This window comes from Pleurodeles waltl, chromosome 6 (genome assembly GCF_031143425.1).
Source record: "Pleurodeles waltl isolate 20211129_DDA chromosome 6, aPleWal1.hap1.20221129, whole genome shotgun sequence".
NCBI lineage: Eukaryota > Metazoa > Chordata > Amphibia > Caudata > Salamandridae > Pleurodeles > Pleurodeles waltl.
The window spans coordinates 121,906,426-121,927,368 of NC_090445.1; the positions used below are offsets into that span (position 1 = coordinate 121,906,426).

The 20,943-nt window shown below is 44.4% G+C and overlaps 1 protein-coding gene across 2 annotated transcripts in view; it reads right to left on the reverse strand.

Annotated features, from left to right (window-relative positions):
• Positions 1-11,670, reverse strand: part of OSBPL7 (oxysterol binding protein like 7) — a 223,334-nt gene extending 211,664 nt beyond the window's left edge. Inside the window, exon 1 of one of the 2 annotated variants that reach the window (XM_069237506.1) lies at positions 11,567-11,670. The gene's annotated coding sequence lies outside the window, so the exon portion shown is untranslated. The remainder of the gene's footprint in view (positions 1-11,566) is intronic. The other variant, XM_069237507.1, reaches the window with a different exon arrangement.
• Between the last annotated feature and the right edge of the window lie 9,273 nt (positions 11,671-20,943).

Consider the following 20,943-nt stretch of genomic DNA (forward strand, 5'->3'; position numbering starts at 1 on the left):
GAAGGGGTGCCCAAAACACACCACTGCCAAATGCTGAATTGGTATTCAGTCATATAGCGATTTTATAAGTTGGAAACAATTTACAAACCTCTAAAATGGGGTTTTGTATATAGTTAAACACGTTATGCGGCCGCAAACTCAGAATCCGAGTGCTTATGACTGCAAAAACGTTCCATACTGTTCCGAAGTTGTCATGCTCTCCTTAATGAACAGGCGGTGCCTGGCACCACAAAACAGCACAGCAGTCCCAATTTGCATTGTTCCTAGTAAATCACATTTGAAGGGCTCAGGGGACATAGCTCAGTGGGTTCGAATTAAAACTGCAGCCATGTAGTATACCCCAAAAAAACGTAAACACCAAAAGCATAACGGGACCCCCGTCCCCATAAATGGTGCTACTGCTTGGCACACAGAACTAGACAAAGTTTGCAGTCAGCAGTTTTCTAGTAAACTGGGGCCATCTAGCTCTCCACTGGCAAGGAGAACACCAGCTACAGTTCCTTGAGACCAGAAGGGCACAGGTTCAGAGTATGGTGCTAGGATACAGGGTATTTGTGGCAGTTACCCAAGTATGTTACAGCCAGACAAGGATTAAGACAATCAGTGTCGGGGTGAAGGGGAGTAGGGGTGCCCCTGCAGAACAGAAGGCACACTCATTGGGCAAGGTGGCGCCCACCAACAGAAAAAGGCATCCTCGTCTCCCTATTCTCAGTGGTCCAGGTAAAAAGGCCTGTGTCATGATTTGGGATATGCAGTGCATAAGGAGATGGCACAAAAAGTTCAGAGCTCAGCACAGCTCTGACTACAGTGACAGGCAGCTAAGGAAAAACCTTAACATTACTTTCTCGCTTATTAACAGAAGACTTAGGGCCAGATGTATCAAATATGTTTACGATCGCAAATGGAACAACAGCCGTTTGCGATCGCAAAAACGCGTTTTGGTATGTAACAAGTCCAATTTGCGATTCAGTGGCTTGTTACCGAATCGCAAATTGAATTTGCGACTACATACCGATTCGGTATTAGGAAGGGGTGTGTCAAGGGCGTCCCTTCCTAATACTGAATCGCAGTCACCACCTACTCCAAGTAGGTGGTAACCCATTCACATAGGGGAAGGGGCCTCAAGGGCACCCTTCCCCTTTGTGAATGCATGCGAAACGTTCTTTAGGAACAGGCTGGGTCCCACGGACCACTGCCTACTCTTAAAAAATGAAAAGAAAAAACCTTTTCATTTTTAAAACGCAAATGGGCTGCATTAAAAAAAAAAAAAAAAAAGATAGCTTTATTGAAAAGCAATCACAGACATGGTGGTCTGCAGAGCCCAGCAGGCCACCATCCCTGCGATTGTAGCCATTCGCAATGGCTCACAAATTGTGACCTACCTCATGAATATTGATGAGGTAGGGCCATTTGCGGGCCCTTGCGAATCGCAGTGTGAAACTCCTGGAGTTTCATACATTCCAATAGCGATTACTTAATTACGATTCGCTAAAAATCGCAATCAGGTCATCGCTATTGTGAATAATGATACATCTGGCCCTTAAAGAGAGTTCAAATGACCTCAGAAGGCCACATTCCTGTCCGCCATGCGCAGCCCTCTACCAGAGCAGTCCAGCTCTTCATCTTGAAACCGACAGGCAGTACTGGTGCCAGGGCGATGGCTTGACAATAACGTTATGTCACACAATTACTCTAACAGTCGGTACACAAGAAGTGGTGTGGGGAACCCATCACTCTGCCCCTCTACCTCACGATTGCTCTGTTGCTCAGTCCGGATAGAGTGGGACATGAGCAGGGACACACGAGGCGCAACATTTTACTGTGCCTGGTCGAGGACTGTTAGGTGCTGCCCTCTCACAGAACGATGTGTGTGACTCTCCCTGGCTGTTTGGTAGAACAAATGTAACAGACTGACAAAGTGGACCAGTATGGTAGAGTGAAAGAACAGCACCAAATCTTTCTGCTGCAGCATTATGGTGTGTCTTAGACTGCTCGGCCCTTGTGTGGGTTACCTCTTGGGCCTCCCTACCATCTCTGTGAGTGGCAGCTGGTGCTTGGAAAACATGGAGTAAGGGGTGCCCAACTGCAAGTCCAAGACACATACACACCTAAAGCCTCAATTGAAACGCATCAAGAGTTCCTATTTTACACAGGCAACGAAGCCACCGAGGTTGAGTCGGGATGACATCTAGGTGAATACAGCAAACGAACCACATGTCCAACCCATCAAAGTAATGAAGAAGACTGAGACCATCAAACTTGTTTTTGATAATTAAGCATTTGTCAGGTCATTTATTTTCCAAAGAACACATAAATAAAACCTCTCGATACTAACACATTTCAAAATATTTCTATCATGGACATTTAAAATCCTTATAAACGCAAGGCTAGATTTACAATTTTCTGTCTGGAATTTCTCAAACTCACGGTTAACCACCAGGCCGGCCCTTTAAGCACCATCCCCATGAAAAATTGACTTAGACCTCCCAGATTCCCACTAGGCACCCTACTTAGTACTCGACAAGGAGAAAAAGCCACTCCCCAATACCAGTTGACCCTCTCTCCTTGGCCCACCAGTAGGTTGGACCCCAAACCTTGCCAGAGAAACTCTTTGATCCCACTGGCAACCTTTGGAATAGGGATCTGCGGAACCAGGCCATATCTTGGTCCCTCAAAGCTCCAGCAGTGCTTGGTGTCTCAGTGGAAATTATTGGCAAAGCCAATAGATCTAGCTTCAATGTGCTAAAGCATGAAAATAAACGCATGCATAAAACACGGTTTGGATGTGTTGGCACATTAAAGGCAGACATATGAGCATTGTGTGTTTTCATACTGGCTCGGAGGAAGTCTCTGCCCCATTGTGTGAAGCGGCAGCCCCGCCACTGTAGCTTGAAGTACTACCCCGGACTCCCTCCGAAGTTCGCATCTAGTTGCACCCCTCTCAGGTGGTGCGGACGAACTTCTTGACAAAGTCCAAATAAGTACAAGTTACTGGGGCCAGATGGATAGTATGCGTCCAAAACTGGGGCCTCTTGTGGGTAACCTGAGCCCACACAGAGTGTAACATTCAAATTTCAGCTCCCCAGCTGGCTACAGCATGAAGCTTCTTTATTGTAATTCTCAAGGAGGGGACAGCAAACGACCAGTGACCTACGAATTAGAGGACCGCAGGGGGATCTCGTCAAGTGAATATGCTATTGAAATGGCTTGCTCCACCCAGCAATAGAAAAGGAGGGGTGTTACTGGGTAGATTTCCGGCTTGGAAGTATGTGGATTGCCTCTGAACCTCCTAAAAAGCTATAGAAGTTTCTGAGTCGCAGACTCCTGAAACATCGGGGCAACCAGACAGAGACCGTCCATCTTCTGCTGCAGTAAGCATCTTGAAAATGATAGTTCGCTCAGCACACGTTCATGCACTCATCACATGAACATAACTATGAAGCACACATTCAGTGAAGGACTCAGTCCCCAAGAAGGTCAGTAGACACTATTGCCAGGGATACAGAGAAAAAGATTTGTGTTCATGAATTGTCATGAACCATCTTCAACTACGATTTTTTAACCATCTCCCAGTAAGGGTACTGGAGTCACTTTGTACAAGAGCGTGAGATGTATTTATTGAGCACTCCCTACTCCAGCAAAATCTAGTCTTGTGTGCCCTTCAGAGGGCACTCGGGGGAAAATAGACTGAGTACTTAACACAAGCGTGGAACTGCACAGCTGGAAAAATAAGTGTTCTGAAGTTAGGTTCATGTCTAGAAAAACAGAAGACATACTTCAGAAATCAGATGAACAATTCCAATAGTGTTCTGAAATCATGTAGGGATGAGATGGGTCTTTTGAATCAGAAAGAGAACCGGAATGGCTCCTGTAAGATGAGAGATAAAGGATGGATTTTCAATCAGCAGAATGACACCGTTCTTCTGGAATAAGAGACAACCCAAAACATGTTTTTTCTCTTTAATGAGACATGGGAAAAAAGGGAAAATTATTGCAACATTTTACATCGACAAAAATGGTCTTCCAAAACCAAAGCCAACAAAAAGACATCCTTAAAAAGTGGGGACTAAAAGAGAAGTCTTTAAAAAAAAAAGGGGGCAGGGCAGAAGTCCATTTTTTTTTATTTTATTTTTTTATATCAGACGAGAACAAGGTGGATAAAAAAGTCAGAAAAATATAACCCTGTAGAAATTAGAGATAAGCTCTTGAAACAATGAAACACGTCAACATTCAAATCGTGGGGACGAGGAATATTCAGGTCTAGGAAAATCGGAAAGTGTTAACAGGAAAGAAATAGTGTGGAAACAGAAAAGTGAAGTTTTCAGAAATTTAAGTTAAGTTTTCAGAAAAGAGAATTAAAAAAGGAAGAAGCAGCAGCAGGAAGGAGAGCATTTTCAGGAAATCAAGAGATGAAACTAAATGACATCATAGAAAGGAAATCGGAGACTTGCCTTCAAAACCCAGACACAGGAAGAAGACACGTCTACAGGTGGGAGGTGAGTCTTCGCTGTCTTCGACAAGTGCTGACAATAACCTTCATGTTGTCCAGGCGTCCTTCGTTCCCATGACAAACTGCCCCCTCCCTCCAGCTCCGCCAGTTATTTGCCTAGGCTGCTACAAGGATTTGCATAAGGCACCAGCAGCTCTGCAAACCACACACAGACCCAAACCTCGACTCACCGCTGGGCCACAGGTGTCCATGATGGGTTAAAAAAAAAAAAAAAAAGTGTGCCAAAAACCCTCAACACTTGCATCGCACATGTGCATTAACCTACCGGGGCACTCAGCGCAGGACCGCCCTCTGAGAAAAGATTTACACATGCCGCATGGATGCAAGTACAATGGAATTTATTTACATAGGATTAAGAACATTCATCTACGTTTTGATATTCCCAAGCGCAGATTCACACAGGCAAATAAAGCCACTTGTGCACCCAATTGAAATGAAGATGCCCACGTGACTTTGAAAATCAGACCCTACACAGCTCTCCTTCTCACATAGGAAGAAACTCCTTCACCTAGCCACACAAAGGGGCGTGGCTTCCGTTGGTGCAGCAGGCGCAGTGGCAGCGGGGCCCACCGACCCCTGATTATTGCAGTATTTTATAAATCAAACAGAAGCCGGGGGGAGGGGGGCAGTTCCTTCTTTGCACTGTGACCCATAGCATATCTGGGTGTACACACCGCACCCTACCCTAGTCGAGTCTCCGCTCACAATAAACAAGAAAAACGCGTAACTGAACCTATAAATCAAGCAGCGATCCGAGCAATGTTACAAAGAGCAATGAGACGTTCTTGGCAACGCCCGGCTCCTCCAATTACAGAGTATTAAAGTATAAAATAAGAAGGTGAAATGCAGCCTAAAAAAAGTTAAGGGGCAGGGATCTGTATTTCAAGTGGAAAAGGGTTGGGAGCATAGGACAGAAACGTGTGGGCCAAACATTCATAAGTAAGATGGCAAGTGAATAAACCCTGGGAAGTGGGGTAATGAGCAGCAAAGCTGCACAAAAACACTGATGTTTTCCTTTGGGCTTAAATGTACTGGAATTACACACACACTTATGTGTAGTAAGAGCAGCGGAAATGAAGTCTGTGTGGTATGAAACCTCTAATACCCTTTCCCTCAGAGAAAGGGAAGTTTTTTGTTTTTTTTTAATTTCACCTTTACTTTTCCAAGCTCCCTCACAGACAAAAAAGCCTAAACATGTAAACGTCCGACCAAATGATTCAACTTTACAGGAGGAAATGGCGGAAGAGGACAACTCACTGCTGGGGACGTGTTGTTCTTTCTGTAAAAGAAAAACGCGCCATTGCTCCGGTTTGAAACTAATCTGACAAAGTTATAGCGCTGCAAGACTACAAATGAAAAGTAACAATAAAAATACACAAGTAACATTTGCTTACAAGAGTTGTAGGTGTGAGTCGGCTAGGAGCTGTTTGCTATGAAACGTAAGGCGTCTGAATCGAAACCTTATCTAAACAAAATAAAAAAGTTTGAATTTCTAGTTAATGCAATGCCATTAATCCCAAATGGTGGATATAATGCAGAGGTTCTTAAACTGTGGTGAGATTCTGTTGGGGTCAGAAGACAGCTCTGATACAACAAGATCAACCAACTGTTCTCCATAACCCTCGCATGTACATAATGGGATCATTTAATTAGTGGAGTCAAAACACCCTTAAACTTGGGATCCTCAGCAGATAAATCCTGGCCTAACTGGACATATCTGATAAAAAATGAAATCAGGACTCCTTTCATCAAGGGGTATTTTACTCCATTAGAGGAGCATAAACCACGCTTGCTATCCAAAGACGTCACGAAGGAGAGACAACAGGTATCGATTCTTACTAGTGAACTCCTTTCAGTTGCTTTAGAAAGACGGATTAGGGTTTTAACTGACTTTTTCCAAAAATTCTGCTATTGAATCAAAAGACATTCAGCATTGTTTTCTGTCTTTGTCACCCGAAGACTGCTGACCAAGTTGTCCACAAATAATTTTTAGGTCTCACCTACCGGAGAGCGCAAGCTGTCTCTTGGCAAAATGATCGTTTGTCAGCTTAGTGTGGGCCTGGAGCCTGCCCATTGCTTGCCATTGATTGGCTTTATTGTCACTTTAATTTGCTTGCTTGCTTGCTTCTTCGTTAGCGTGTGTGGGCTTTACTTCCTCTTCTTCTGTTTGTCCCTCCCCTGGAGCATGACCACCATACTTGTACCTTTCCACCGCTCACTTCTCAGGCACTGTGTTCTTTTTGGCTAAGCACTTTATGAGTGTGCGTGGGTTGTCCAGCTGTCTTCCTGTACTTCTCTCCCATCCTCCATCGCACACCGTGTTGCTCTATGATGCCTATGTACTTCTCTCAAGCACTCCTCCATGATGGGCTTACCCTTGTGTACTTTGCCCTGTGTTGCCTTCGCGCCCATGTGCTTCTTCTCCCCGGCTTCCTGTTGCTTTCCCCCACTCATATGCTTTTCTTCTCCCCTGCGCTCCACATTGCGCTCTACGCGTTTGCTTCACCCCATCTATGTTCTGTTTTGCTCCCCCAACACCTTTTGCACTGCTTAAAGTATTGATTCCCCCATCTGCTTTAAAAAAACAAAAAACTATTATCACTAATTTGAAAGGAAAAAAGGTGCTTGTGCTTTTATAGCCACGTACATGCATGCCTAAAAAACGACCTGACTGACCATGCTTCCTTTACTCCTCCCTAACCATGCTGTAAAGCATCACAAAAAACCATTGGCAAAGCTAACAGGTCCCAAATATGAGAACTACTGAATTTGCCAGTGCTTGTTCTTGCAAGTCTCTGCTTTTTTGACAGTGTGTTTACTTCTTGACTGAGGGAGATTCTGCTATACAAGATAAGACAGTGAATTTCAAATCCCCTAAAAAACACCCCATGACTGCAACCTTTATCAAGGACTAGGAATAGCCAATAGTGTAACACATCAGGTTGTCCCGCGTTGCCAAGATCTGGGAACAGATCAGGTTTTACAGAACAGGTTTAGTCCCAGTGAACACAAGGTTCCTCACGTCACAGAAATATTAAATATGCTTAAAAAAAAACTCAGCACCCACCAAACCTTTTTTAGGGATCCTACGACACTCAATCATTCAAAGTATTCAATTAAGGTCAAATCCAAGTGATCACCATCAATCTAAAGTTGCAATGAATGGGCATTGGTCAATGCATCATTCCACATCCAGGCATCATATCACTCCAGGAGCCATTCAGTAGTATCAAGAAAATACAAAGTCCCACGATCAATATGACAATACTTCTGACTCTAAACGTTCCATATACCGCAGCCAATAGCAATTCAAATTCCTGGGACTTCATCTCACCACCCTCGAAACATTTGCTTTCCTTCTCATCCACATCAAGAGGACCGCCAAAGCCTTCTTCTGTTTTCACAAGCATGGAAAACAGTAAAACATGTCTGCGAACAAATGAAACACTTGCAGGCTTCCACCCTCCAGGGTCAATTAAACAACAATTTACTCCACAAGCTTCAAGTTCCAGCTCAGAAAAAAAGGCAAATGTTTCACAGTTCAAGGAACCCAGCTACAGAACGGTACGTGTGGACAGGAGCATCTAGATGGTTATCCCATCCCTGAAGGAGCAACTTCCCTTTTCTAAACTATGTGAGCACACACGTTTCCAACCAGCCACAGGGCTCACTGAGAACTCCTAAAGACAGTAGGAAATACTTTTATTGAATGCATAAACCGAGAGGGAAAACTAAGAATGAGTTATGTTACTCATTGACAAAAGAGGGTCAGCCTGTTAAATCTGCTCCAGGAGAAATAATTGACATGAAGCTTTGTGGGCAATAACGATGAGAAGTCATCTAAATCCTATTTAACAGCAAAAATAACCAAGGAAAATTGTGATGGCCAAGTATGGGAAAGGATACAGATTTTGGAAATATAGAAATCAGCTAGACCAGCAAAGGATATCCATATTGTCACCCAACAGAACAGCAAAAAAACAATGAGAAATGGAAAATGTAGTAGAACACGCTACCCTAAAAATCATTGCCAAAAGACCTACATTACAAAGCACGTAAAACATTAATAGAAATAACAAGGGAAAATAAATGGGAAGATTTCAAAGAGGAGCCAACAAAGAAGTATTAGGAGGAAGAAAGGATAATACTAATCAAAACATTGATGAGTAGAAATTAGAAATAAACAAGGGCCATTCTGTTGGCCCGCTACTATCTGCTTTAAAAACAATAGACCACCCGATAGAGTCAGACCTAGGGCTCAGTGCACTAATAATGAAGAAACTACTAAATTAGGATAGAAATCCTTCAGTGGTATATCCTTTGCCATTCTATCGCCACTGTTGAAGAAATTCCACCAGTGGATTTTCCTCTCTATCTAGGGCTTGCCCCAGAAATAAGAAGATTTTTCATTGTCTGTCTGTCTCTGTGTGTGTATATATATATATATATATATATATATATATATATATATATATATATATATATATATATATATTTTTATACATGAAGTGTCATTTTCAGGCTTTCTTGATTTATGTAACCAACTTCAATGACATAACTGTTCCATGTGTTTAACACACTTGAGAAAATACACTTTCCAAGACTGCTCTATCATTATTCTGCCAGTTCCCCTTGTGTGGTCTCATATCCCACACTGCTGTAAAGTGCCAGGTCCAATATATGTATTGGTTGTAGTCGAGCAGTTCAATATCAAACGCTGTACAAAGCAAGTATGGTCTGTGGTTACCAATTAGGGTTCATCCAATACGAGGTAAACATTGAACGCTGTCTTGAAAGAGACTAGAAGAGGGAGTGCTAAATGCAACTTTAAGTCGGAGAAAGTTCCAGTGCAGTGGTCCCAGTAAATAAAAGGACCAGAATCTGGAAGATGGAGATTTAATAGTGACCTTCATATTAAGGTTTACTGAGTGTAGATTACGAGTTGGGATATAACTGACCGAAGAATAACCAACTTAAACCTGGTGTTAGCAGACAGTGTGCGGAGCTGGTGGCGGTCACTGAGAAGTAGGAGTTGGTTATTTGAAGGGTCTTTTTAACAAAAATGAATATCTTGCCTAATAGCGTGAAATAAATAACACGGGGAGAGACACACTAGAAGGCTTAGTAAATATTTACGTTTTCTGAGGCTAAGTACAGATATCAGTCAGTGTCTTGGCTCTGAGGGTGTAAATGTGTGGGTGGGATTTGTTAATGTTCAAAATTTCAATATGGCTGATGGGGCTGTGAATGTTTACATTTGCATAAAAGACTTCTGGCTGATGGCCCGCGGATGTAGAATATCAGGGGGTGTGAATAGGGGAGGGAGGCAGGTGCTGATGTGGCAGGAAAGTACATTATGTCTGTTTTGGATGAGTTCAGCTTTAGTGATCGGATAGTCGGTCAATGGCCGACGCGTGTTTCACAGATAGAGATCCGAGTGTGTACAGAAAGATTACAGCAGTGATGATGACTGGCCAAGGAACAGGATACAGAGCGGGAAGAAGAGAGGACACAGGACTGAGCCTGGTGGGGCGTTAACTGGTAGAGGCGAGGTGTGGGGAGCCAACTGCACCATAATACTGAGAAAGCAGAGACACTGGACTGAAAACGTCATAATGACACCCTTACTCTGTGACTGTACCCTTAACGGAGGTGTCTATGTCCCGGTGCTGGTTTTTGAGTCTCCGGTCATAGGAATTATTGTTTGAACTGTATAACTTTTCAAGTTAGTTCAGTCTTCGATTTCTCCTTGATCATTCTCGATATGTGGCCTGCAGAACGGAACACAATATTCCAGGAGTTTCAAAAGACCTAACAAAACTTCAGCTGTGGCTCTGGGCACAATGCTCCAGATGAAGCACTCAGAACTCGGGCACAGTGCTCGGGATGTGCCTCAAGTATACACATGGGACCTGCAGACTGTGCAAGTGCCAGGTGTGGCTTACGTTAACAGTCTCATCCGGGATGCATGATCACAACTCAGCGCCTCATAAGGGGTAGTAAGCGCTATATAAATGCAACTACATCCGCCTAATATACTGTATACCCGACCATCTACAGCTCCTTCTTTACAAACTAAGAAGTCATCAGATACAACTGTCTAACAGGTCTCTCCTTCCTGCTGACCTTTAATCCTCACCTCAGCCCCACAGTGCACTGCATGAGTGCTGAACCTGAGCCGCCACCTCCGGGACCACGCGCCCGGCTCAAAAGCATTAGAGCATCTGGAGGTGGGAAGACAAGTCAATGGGAAAAGGAAGATGGGAGGAGAAGGAGAAACGAGGGCAACGAAGATGAGAAACGAAGACACGTGCGTAGCACAAGTGAACAAGAGACAAGAAAAGGAAACCGGAGAAAACGAGTAAATTGGAAGAGGCAGAACAAAAAGACAGAGGGGGAGAGGACACATTGGAGAATGTTATAGGCGAGCAAAGACGAACTGGGAAAGGGAAGACGGGAGACTGCGGTAAATACCGATATAAGAGGCATATTTGGTACAGCCCAGTTCCAAAGATGGAGACATTCCATTAATAGGATGGGGTATTAGCAACGGGTGACAGATGGGGCCTGAGCAACTTGTATTGAGCAGATGTGTTAGATCGAGGTGGGAGAGAAGGGCGGGCGTACCCATGTCAGGTAGGGGAATGAGGCTACGTGTGCAGTGATGTAAGCGGGAGCTGCAGGAGGGCAGGTATGGCGGGAGCTGCAGGAGGGCAGGTATGGCGGGAGCTGACACCAGAGGACGGTATGAGGGCATGGCAATATAATGGGGTGACAGGTAAAAGCAGCGATAGAAGGGCATAGGGGTCGGTGAAGAGCCTGAGGCAGGCGTGAGGGGGCTGTGAAGTGGCCGAGAGAGGGGGAGTAGCGGGAGTGGGGGTCAGAAGCTGTGCTGGGGTGAGTGTCCTCGGAGGTAGGTGCTGCGGAGGGGCAGTGGAGGCAATGTCCCATGGGGCAATGATAGAAGGAGCAGGAGGGTATACAGAGCCCACCTCTTCCCCCCACACAGTATAATTACTACCGCAGCGCCTACCCACTGCCCAGTCCAGTCTGTACCTGTCAACTGGCCGCTGCCTTCCCCGGGCTCTACGTCCCAGCCCTGCTGCCCCCTTCTTCCTCCTCCTCCTCCTCCTCCTCAGCCTCTGCCTGCAGGCTCTGCATTCATTGAGAGCAGTGAGATACCGCAGAGTCCTCTCCGCTCGCTGCTGACCCCTGCTGGCCGGAGGACCGACGTGACACCTGCTAGCGCCAGGAGGCTGCCTAGGCATGACTACCGGGCGCTTCCATTGAATGGCCCATTCATCCATTTATTAATGTATGACGGGCCTCCCTGCAGGCTGGCAGCCGCCTGTAATTGCTTTGCCACCTGTAGCTTAAGCCGGATCCAGACGATGTTTCGTTGCGCTTTCTTCTGAGTCGGGGAATGCTATGAACTGGGACTCGCCAGGCACCAGATGCTACCTACGGTACAGGCTTTAGAACGGTAGTCCTCAGCATGGCAAATATTCTGTTTAATCCAAGGAAAAATGTATCGGATCCCAGACCTGAAAAAGAATCCCCTTTGTTGCGATTCCTCGAAATCGCAACTACCATCTCAAATCCTCTTTCCGTGAAGTCACCGCTAAGTCAGGAGCACTTTTTTTTTTTTTTTTGGTTGTGTTACATGATTATAAGTGCTTTAAATGGGCCGGTACTCTCCGGTACTGAGTACCGGCACTTTTTTATTTTGAAAGGTAGAGTACCGCCACATCTCAAGAAAAACGTAATACTTTCAATTGGAGAGTACCGGTGATAGAGCGGAATGCGGTAATAATTTACCTGCGTTTGGACGCTCTTTAGGTCGATGAATCTTTTGACTAAGTGGGAACTCTCTGTACTCTTAATCGATCAATCTCATCAAAATCAATGATCAATACGAACATAAGCAACCCCTTGAACAACATAACACTTTACAATTAACCCAGAATACATTTCGGTGAACCTTGACCTTTCAGTCAGGAATAACCACACCAGTTTATTGCAAAGTTAGTGAATTTATTTCCCTATATTAACAAAGCTAGCACAATGTAAATATGTCTCAACACCAAATGATAAACATAAATGAACATTAATAGCTGTCCATAACTTCGAAACAAGTGTAATCTATGAAGCATTTGAATCACAAGACATTCGATAATGGCAATGCAAAGTACTAATACGATAATCTGTAATGAACTAATTGCGTACATTTAGTCAGCATAACAAGATCTCAAATTGCATCGTGCGACATGTGGAATCCTCATCTAACCTCGAATTAGCATCAGCATGTGGGACTTCATGCAAAAACAATTTAGCAACATTGATTTAGAAAAAACTCCTAACTAGGGACCTTACCAAAAATCAGCAGTTGGTTACCTAAAAGAAACACAATGCAATTTTACAATTTCTTTTCATATTTACCAATTACGATCAGCATACAAGGAAGTCTTCGTCTCACAGGTACCGTTCTTCGGTCATCAGGGGTACCTTTTCTCGATCAGCATGGGACAGGACAAAAAGGGGCAGGGGTGAACGGGGCAAATGCCTCACGGTGGCAAGGTAAAACTACTACTTCATGCAAAGGGATCAAATCAAAGTTACAGTCTCTAGGGCAAGAATCATTTAAAGTCTCTTTCTCTTGATTAGAGAAAGAATCAAAGTCTCTCAAAATCGCGTCGCAGCAAAGTGGGCCATAATAGCTACGAAGTCTGCAAAATGGCAGGTTGTCCAAAATGGAGAGAGCTTTCCTCCCGTGCACCTGGTTTTTATAGACAACAGTACAAGTCGTGTAGGGTCTCCATTGGAGGGTTCATAGGTTAGCTTCAAATTGACCAATCAAAAACGACAGTTCTCAAGCTTTTACTTAAGCATACATTATCCTTGGAGATGGGTACGCAAATCTCAACATTGTCTTCCAATTAGCTTACTCTCAGAGCCTCCATTGTCCGCACCTGCAAGTCGACCTTGAATTAAAGAGAAAATATGCCAGGCTGGCACTAACTTTAAGATAAGCATGTGAACGGCTTCTGTGGAAAAGTACAGCTTCAAGCAAGAATACACGTTTAATAGCACAGTGGAAAAATACGAGCATCTAAACCGTGAGACCAGGCAACTAGGCCAAAGCCTCCGCTAAAGTAATGCTAAGCTAAAGTATTTCAAACAAGCAAATCGTAGCACACGTTTATGATTATGTCGGATTAGTGCAATTCTAATTCACCACGTTATATAAAGCACGCATATAAATGATGGCAAACTACTCTGAGGGCACATTTTGTCCCCGTACAATCTTTATTAGTTCGGTTAATGTCACACATGATTATTTCAGCACTACGTTTAAGCGTTAATAAATCAAAACCTTCATTTTCTGATTCATCAATCCTTCCTCTGATGACTACTAGTCATCACACAAATCATGCCCACAAATTTTATTCCATTAAAATTCTGTCAGTTCCCTTTTCCTTTTAATACCCCTAGTTTGCGCTTTGTATTCTTCTGCCATTCTTTTCATAATTTTCTCCTCCTTTCTCCTTTTAATTCTTTCCATAATCATTATTATTCCCCTTTTTATTCCCCAAATTCCAAATACACACATTATTACTATTAATATTCCTTCTATTATTTTCAATAATATTCCATTCCAAATTCCCCCAATCCAATGTCCCACTGAAGCTATTCCCTTTCCAACCTTCTCCCACACTCCTGGTTCTTTCAGTTCTTTCAAATCTGCACTTTCTTTTGTTAGATTAGCAAGCATAGTTTTAATCTTCACACTATTATCCGGTATATAGGTGCAACAGTGACGTGCACCAATCATTTTGCAAACGCCTCCATCCTTTGCTAAAAGAATGTCTAAAGCAAGCCTATTTTGAAGAGTCATAGCTCTTTCCGCTGCAAGCTCAGCATCTATCAGGATTATAGCACCTGAAAACTTTGTCAACATGTTATCCACTATAGTAGACAACTTTCGTATCTTGATGGAATTCAACACAACTCCCAATGAAGGAATCATGGCTCCAAATATATCACCTACCACAGCAGCTGCGGTCTCTCTTTTCTGGATACGATGGGATCCAGATGTCTTTTCAATCATCGATACGTCATCCAGTTGATAAACCTTTGGAAACACTATACCCAAATAACATCTCCCCCACCATCCCTTTGGAAGACGATAATAGGCATTATGCCCACAAATGTAATATACACCTGGAATGACAGGGTCAAGTCCGTTCATCATGAATGTCCATTTGGCCTTAAAAATAAACGTATGTTTGCATTCACTCGCTCCTACAAAAATATTGTCATAATAAGATTCACCTCGATAAATACAAAATTTCCCTACATGCCAAGCATCTAAAGCTATTTTCCCTTGCGTCTTTATAGCAGCAAAATCATAATTATCTACTGAAGTCCTCTTATGTAGCTCCTTTTCTAATTTCGCCTTCATTTGTGCCCTTCTATCATCTGTGCGATCTAAAAAGCTTATTTCTACAGCAGAGACTGAGCAAGTAAGATTCTCCCTATGAGCATGAGCCGTTTCAAAAGGTTGCATTGGCTCGAAAAAATCCCTCATAATTTTGTAATCCCAATATTTTGCAGTCTGGCTTAGCTGCGCTATTATAGGAACATAAGCAAAGGTAACATCATAATTCGAGTAAAAATACTGTATGTTAGATTGACCATAAAACCTAGACATTACTATACTACATGTAATCCCATATGTAAGAGGCATGTGGTGATATGTTACCCCTTCCTTTACTGATGTCGGTATCTGTGTGCACACATAACAATCTTTCGCATCCATAGTTTCAACATACTCTGTTAGTAAGCGATAGAAAACGTTATACGAAAGCTCTTTCTTATCGTGCAAGAGCCTCTCATCCAATGCCAGTCTTTTCAATGGTGTTAGTTCAGTGACAGTAACAGAAGCAATAGTAGAAGCAGTAATAGTCTCATTCTTACCCTTTCCATGCATTCCAAACACAATTGCCATTATTATTAGTACACATGTTATTACCAAGCCTATACACACGTATTTACAATATTTCTTTCTATTGTTTTGCGTCATGATCTGTATAGAATCAGAGAGCTAGAAGCACCTATAAATAAAACTATTTAGCAATTCAGTTACAAAGCTGAACGAGCACAATGTTCACACCGTCTTCTTCAAAAGGCCAGTCACTTATCGGTTAGCAGCATTTGTCTCAATTCGGCAATAACTCAGTCTTTATCGGTTTAGCAAATGTCTCATCCGGTTTAAAAATGTCTCAGCTGGTTGTTCTTTCACGTTATTTTGTAGCAAGCAATATCATTTATTCTTTCAATCGACAGAGTCTATGAAACTTTTCTTTTCTATTGGTATCTCTTCTTCTTCTTCGTTCTCGATGCTTAGAGATACAAACTCGTCAGTCCAATCATCATTTACTGCATACGCCCATTCAGGACCGGAATACCTCCTGTTTGGTATCCTTTTTCTTTTCAATTTTGCTTCTCTTTTCGACTCTCCTTCGCTGGTACTCTCCTCTTTTGTCAAGTCTTTTTCTTCACTTGACGATTGTTCCACAACACTCACTTCCTTTCTTTTCTCTTTCACTTTTGGTCTCCCGCCCTCGTTCAAACCTTCTTTACCCTTTTCTTTTATCGGTGAGATACTTAGTCTTCTCTTTGCACCATGTCCATTCGATGGACCTGCGATCTTTTCTGTGGAAGCTTGAACCTTTTCGTTCTTTTCTCCCTTATCCCCTTCTTCCGGGGAATCGATCACGTTCTCCTTTTCTTTTTCTGTGTCGTCTTCTGGGAAAGCCTTCCTCTGATCAGGCTCTCCTGCCTTTTCACCTTTTTCGAGCCCTTCGTCACCGTTACTTTCTTCAGGCTCTTTATCACTTTCAGCTGCTTCAGGCTCCTTGTCACCTTCAGCTGCTTCAGGCTTTTTGCTACCCTCAGCTGCTTCAGGTTCTTTGTCGCCTGCAGCTTCTTCGTCGCTGTCTGAACCTTCTCCTTGGTCTTCCCCAAGTGAGTCAGACTCTTCACCCTCCAATAATATTTCCTTCTCTCCTACTTCTGCTTGTTCGCTTTCAGTTCGCTTCTGTCCTTTCTCAGTACTCGGCACTGCTTTATCAGGCACTGGTAGTTTCAGCGCTTCCACTTCCTCATCTGTGGGACACAACACCTTCTTTGTGTGACTGGCGTGAATCCAGTTGGGAACCCCCGCACACTTCACAGCGGTAGTTGTCGTCAGGATCACTTGGAAAGGGCCTTTCCAACGGGGTTCCAGACACGACTTTCTCACGTGCTTCTTTACCACGACCCAGTCACCTGCTTTCAGTGCGTGTCCTGGACCTTGGATCGGTGGCAAGGTGGTCGCTTCCACCTGCTGAGAGAAAGAGCGAACCACGTCAGCTAGTCCTTTGCAGTAGTCTAACACCATATCATCTGTAATATTCAAAAGCATGTTTGCGGGAACTGCAGGAAGTCTCATAGCTCTGCCCATGAGAATTTCATGCGGAGACAATCCAGTTTTTCTATCAGGAGTGTTTCTCATTGACATTAGCACTAAGGGCAATGCGTCAGGCCATTTCAAATTTGTCGATGCACATATTTTTGCCATTCTCGATTTCAGCGTACCATTCATCTGCTCCACCAGTCCTGATGCTTCAGGGCGATAGCTACAGTGCAGCTTTTGCTCAATGTTCAGCGCTTCGCAAAGTAATTTTATCACCTCGTTATTGAAGTGACTTCCCCTATCTGATTCTAAAGAGATCGGGAATCCGAAACGTGGTATTAACTCCCTCAACAATAGCTTGGCAACTGTAAGACTGTCGTTTCTACGTGTAGGGTATGCCTCAATCCAGTGACTAAAAATGCACACAATCACCAACACATATTTCAGACCCCCATGCACAGGCATCTCAATGAAGTCCATCTGCATACGGCTAAAAGGACCGCTTGCCCTACCAATGTGACTCGCGCTCACAACTGTTCCCTTCCCTGGGTTCATCTGCTGGCAAGTGACACATCGATGGCAAACTGCTTCTGCAGCTTGGCGAAATCTGGGGTTAAACCAATCAGTTTTGAACAATCTTATCATGGCATCTCTCCCTAGGTGAGCTTGCCCATGATAGAACCGTGCAAGCTGTGATAAGAGACTATTTGGCAAAACATATTTTCCCTCGTGCGAGACCCATAACTCGTCCTGTCTCTTTATACATTGTGAATTAATCCAGGAATCTCTTTCATCCTCCCTGACATTATTCTGTAGTGCTTTTAGCTCCTCTATTGTATCTACGACCTTCAAGGCAAATGCTTCAGCTGGTTCGAGTTCTGGTTCACTTATTGTATTCCAATCATCCCTTAGCAATATACAGTTCAAAGCACAAAATCTTGCGACTTGATCCGCATATGCATTTCCCAGAGACACATAGGCCCTGATTCTAACCCTGGCGGTCTTTGACCGCCGGGGCGAGGGTCGGCGGGAGCACCGCCGACAGACCGGCGGTGCCCCGCAGGGCATTCTGACCGCGGCGCTTTGGCCGCGGTCAGAAAGGGTAAACCGGCGGTCTCCCGCCGGTTTACCGCTGCCCTCAGAATCCCCCATGGCGGCGCAGCTTGCTGCGCCGCCATGGGGGATTCTGACCCCCCTACCGCCATCCTGTTCATAGCGGGAAAGCCGCCATGAACAGGATGGCGGTAGGGGGGGTCGCGGGGCCCCTGGGGGCCCCTGCCGTGCCCATGCCAATGGCATGGGCACGGCAGGGGCCCCCGTAAGAGGGCCCCGCAAGGTATTTCAGTGTCTGCCTTGCAGACACTGAAATACGCAACGGGTGCTACTGCACCCGTCGCACCTTCCCACTCCGCCGGCTCGATTACGAGCCGGCATCCTCGTGGGAAGGGAGTTTTTCCCTGGGCTGGCGGGCGGTCTTTTGGAGACCGCCCGCCAGCCCAGGGAAAAACTCATAATACCCTCCGCGGTCTTCTGACCGCGGAGCGGTATTATGGGGGCGGAATTCTGGCGGGCGGCCTCCGCCGCCCGCCAGAATTAGAATGACCCCCATAGTCCTGTCCTTTCGTGTGAGCACTGCACTTTACCACTGCAACTTCAGCTGGTACTTGAATGGCATGTAACAATTCCCTTATTCTTTCCCCGTTCTTCACTGGGGATCCTGAAGAAGTCAGGAAACCTCTCTGTGACCATAGTTGTCCAAAGTCATGCACAATCCCAAACCCGTATTGACTATCAGTGTAAATGGTGACTTTCATCAATGCAGACAATTGACATGCTCTTGTGAGAGCTACAAGTTCTGCTACTTGTGCAGAATAGACTCCTTGAAGCCATCCCGCTTCCAAGACCCCTGTTACAGTACATACAGCATATCCTGCTTTCAAAATCCCCATCCCATCTCTTAGACATGAACCATCAACAAAAAGGATTTGGTCATTTTCATCAAGTTTGGTATCCTTGATGTCCGGTCGAGGTTTTGTGCAAAATTCAGTCACCTGAAGGCAGTCATGCTCGACGTCTTCAGCGTTCTCAATTTCAGCATTTTCTCCAGGAAGCAAGGTAGCTGGATTCAACGTAGTGCACCTTTTCAGCTGCACATTCGGTGAGCCCAGAATAATCGTTTCATACCTTGTGAGTCTTGCTCCAGTCATGTGTTGCGTTCGGGAGCGGGTCAAAAGTATTTCAACTGAGTGAGGGACCATGACTGTTACTGGGTGTCCCATCACTATTCCTTCACTCTGGGTGAGGCTGATACCAACTGCTGCTACGGCGCGCAAACACCCTGGGAGTGCTGCTGCGACCGGATCCAAAGTAGCTGAAAAATACGCTACTGGTCTGTTTACGCCACCATGGGCTTGGGTCAAGACAGACAAAGAACATGCATCACGTTCATGACAAAACAATGTGAAAGGCTTCGTGTAGTCAGGCATACCTAAAGCTGGAGCCCTGCACATGCATTCTTTCAGTTCAACAAAAGCATCCATCTCATCTCCTTTCAGCTCAATTTCATCCAAGGCATCCTTTTGGGTCAATTTCAGTAGGGGCTTCGCTAGAGACGAAAAGTTGGGAATCCACTGGCGACAATATCCCACCATTCCCAAAAACTTCCTCACCTCCTTCCTTGTCTTTGGTGGACTCATTTGGAGTATACTTGTAACTCTTTCCTTCATTATTCTCCGTGACCCTTTCTCTATTTGGTGACCCAAGTATTTCACTTTCTTCTGACAAAACTGTAATTTGGAAGGGGACACTTTATGTCCATTCCTTCCCAAATGATTCAACAGAGCAATGGTGTCGGCTGTGCAGTTGCTTTCTGTCTTTGATGCAACCAGTAAGTCATCAATGTACTGTACTAAGGTTGACTCGAATGGCAATTCTAATTCTTCCAAATCTTTCTTTAGAACCTGATTGAATATTGACGGTGACTCAGAAAACCCTTGAGGAATTCGACACCAACTGTACACTCTGTCTAGGAATTTGAAACAAAAGAGGAATTGGCTATCCTCATGAAGAGGCACAGAAAAGAATGCCTGTGACAAATCGATGACTGAGAACCATTCAGCATCGCAAGGGACTTGAAACATTATCACGGCTGGATTCGGTACTACTGGGCAGCACTTTATTATGATGTCATTTATTTTCCTCAAATCCTGCACGAGTCGGACTTTCCCACTTGGCTTTATTAGTCCCATTATCGGTGAATTACATGGGCTGCTTAACACTTCTTTCAGTACTCCCTGCTTTACAAATTCGTCAATGAGTTGGGCAACTTTCATGAGAGTATCTTGTGGCATGTGGTATTGTGGGGTCTGGGGAAAGATCGCATTGGGCTTTACCATCACTTTTACTGGTTCCACTCCTTTCATCAATCCCACCTCTTTCCCTGTCATGTCCCACACTTCCTTTCCGACTGTTTCTCGTAATTCAGCTGGAATATCTTCTTCAGTTATCATCGGGAAGAGACAAATCAGAGGATATTCTTCATCTACCGTTTCCATCTCATCCCCCTCTACACTGTCCTCTTCCTCCCCATCACTGCTCGTCTGGATTGTTATTCCTTCGTTCGAACACATGATCGAACAACCCAATTTACTCAATAGGTCTCTTCCTAACAGTGCTATCGGGCTTGAGTCACACACCACAAACTGATGTACCCCTTGATAGTTACCAATGTTGACTGGAACCGGATCTGTAATTGGGTTCGTCAGGTGTCTGTTTGCTACTCCCACCACTTGAACTGTCCTCCCTGAGAGTGGCAAATTTGGAACTTCACTGCTCTTAACAGTTTAACGTGTGGCTCCCGTGTCAACCAAGAACGAGACACGATGACCCATTACTCTTCCCTCTACGTACGGACCCCTTTGATCAACTTCCAAGGATGCCGCAAGCACACAATCTCCTTCTTCTCCTGAACTTTCGC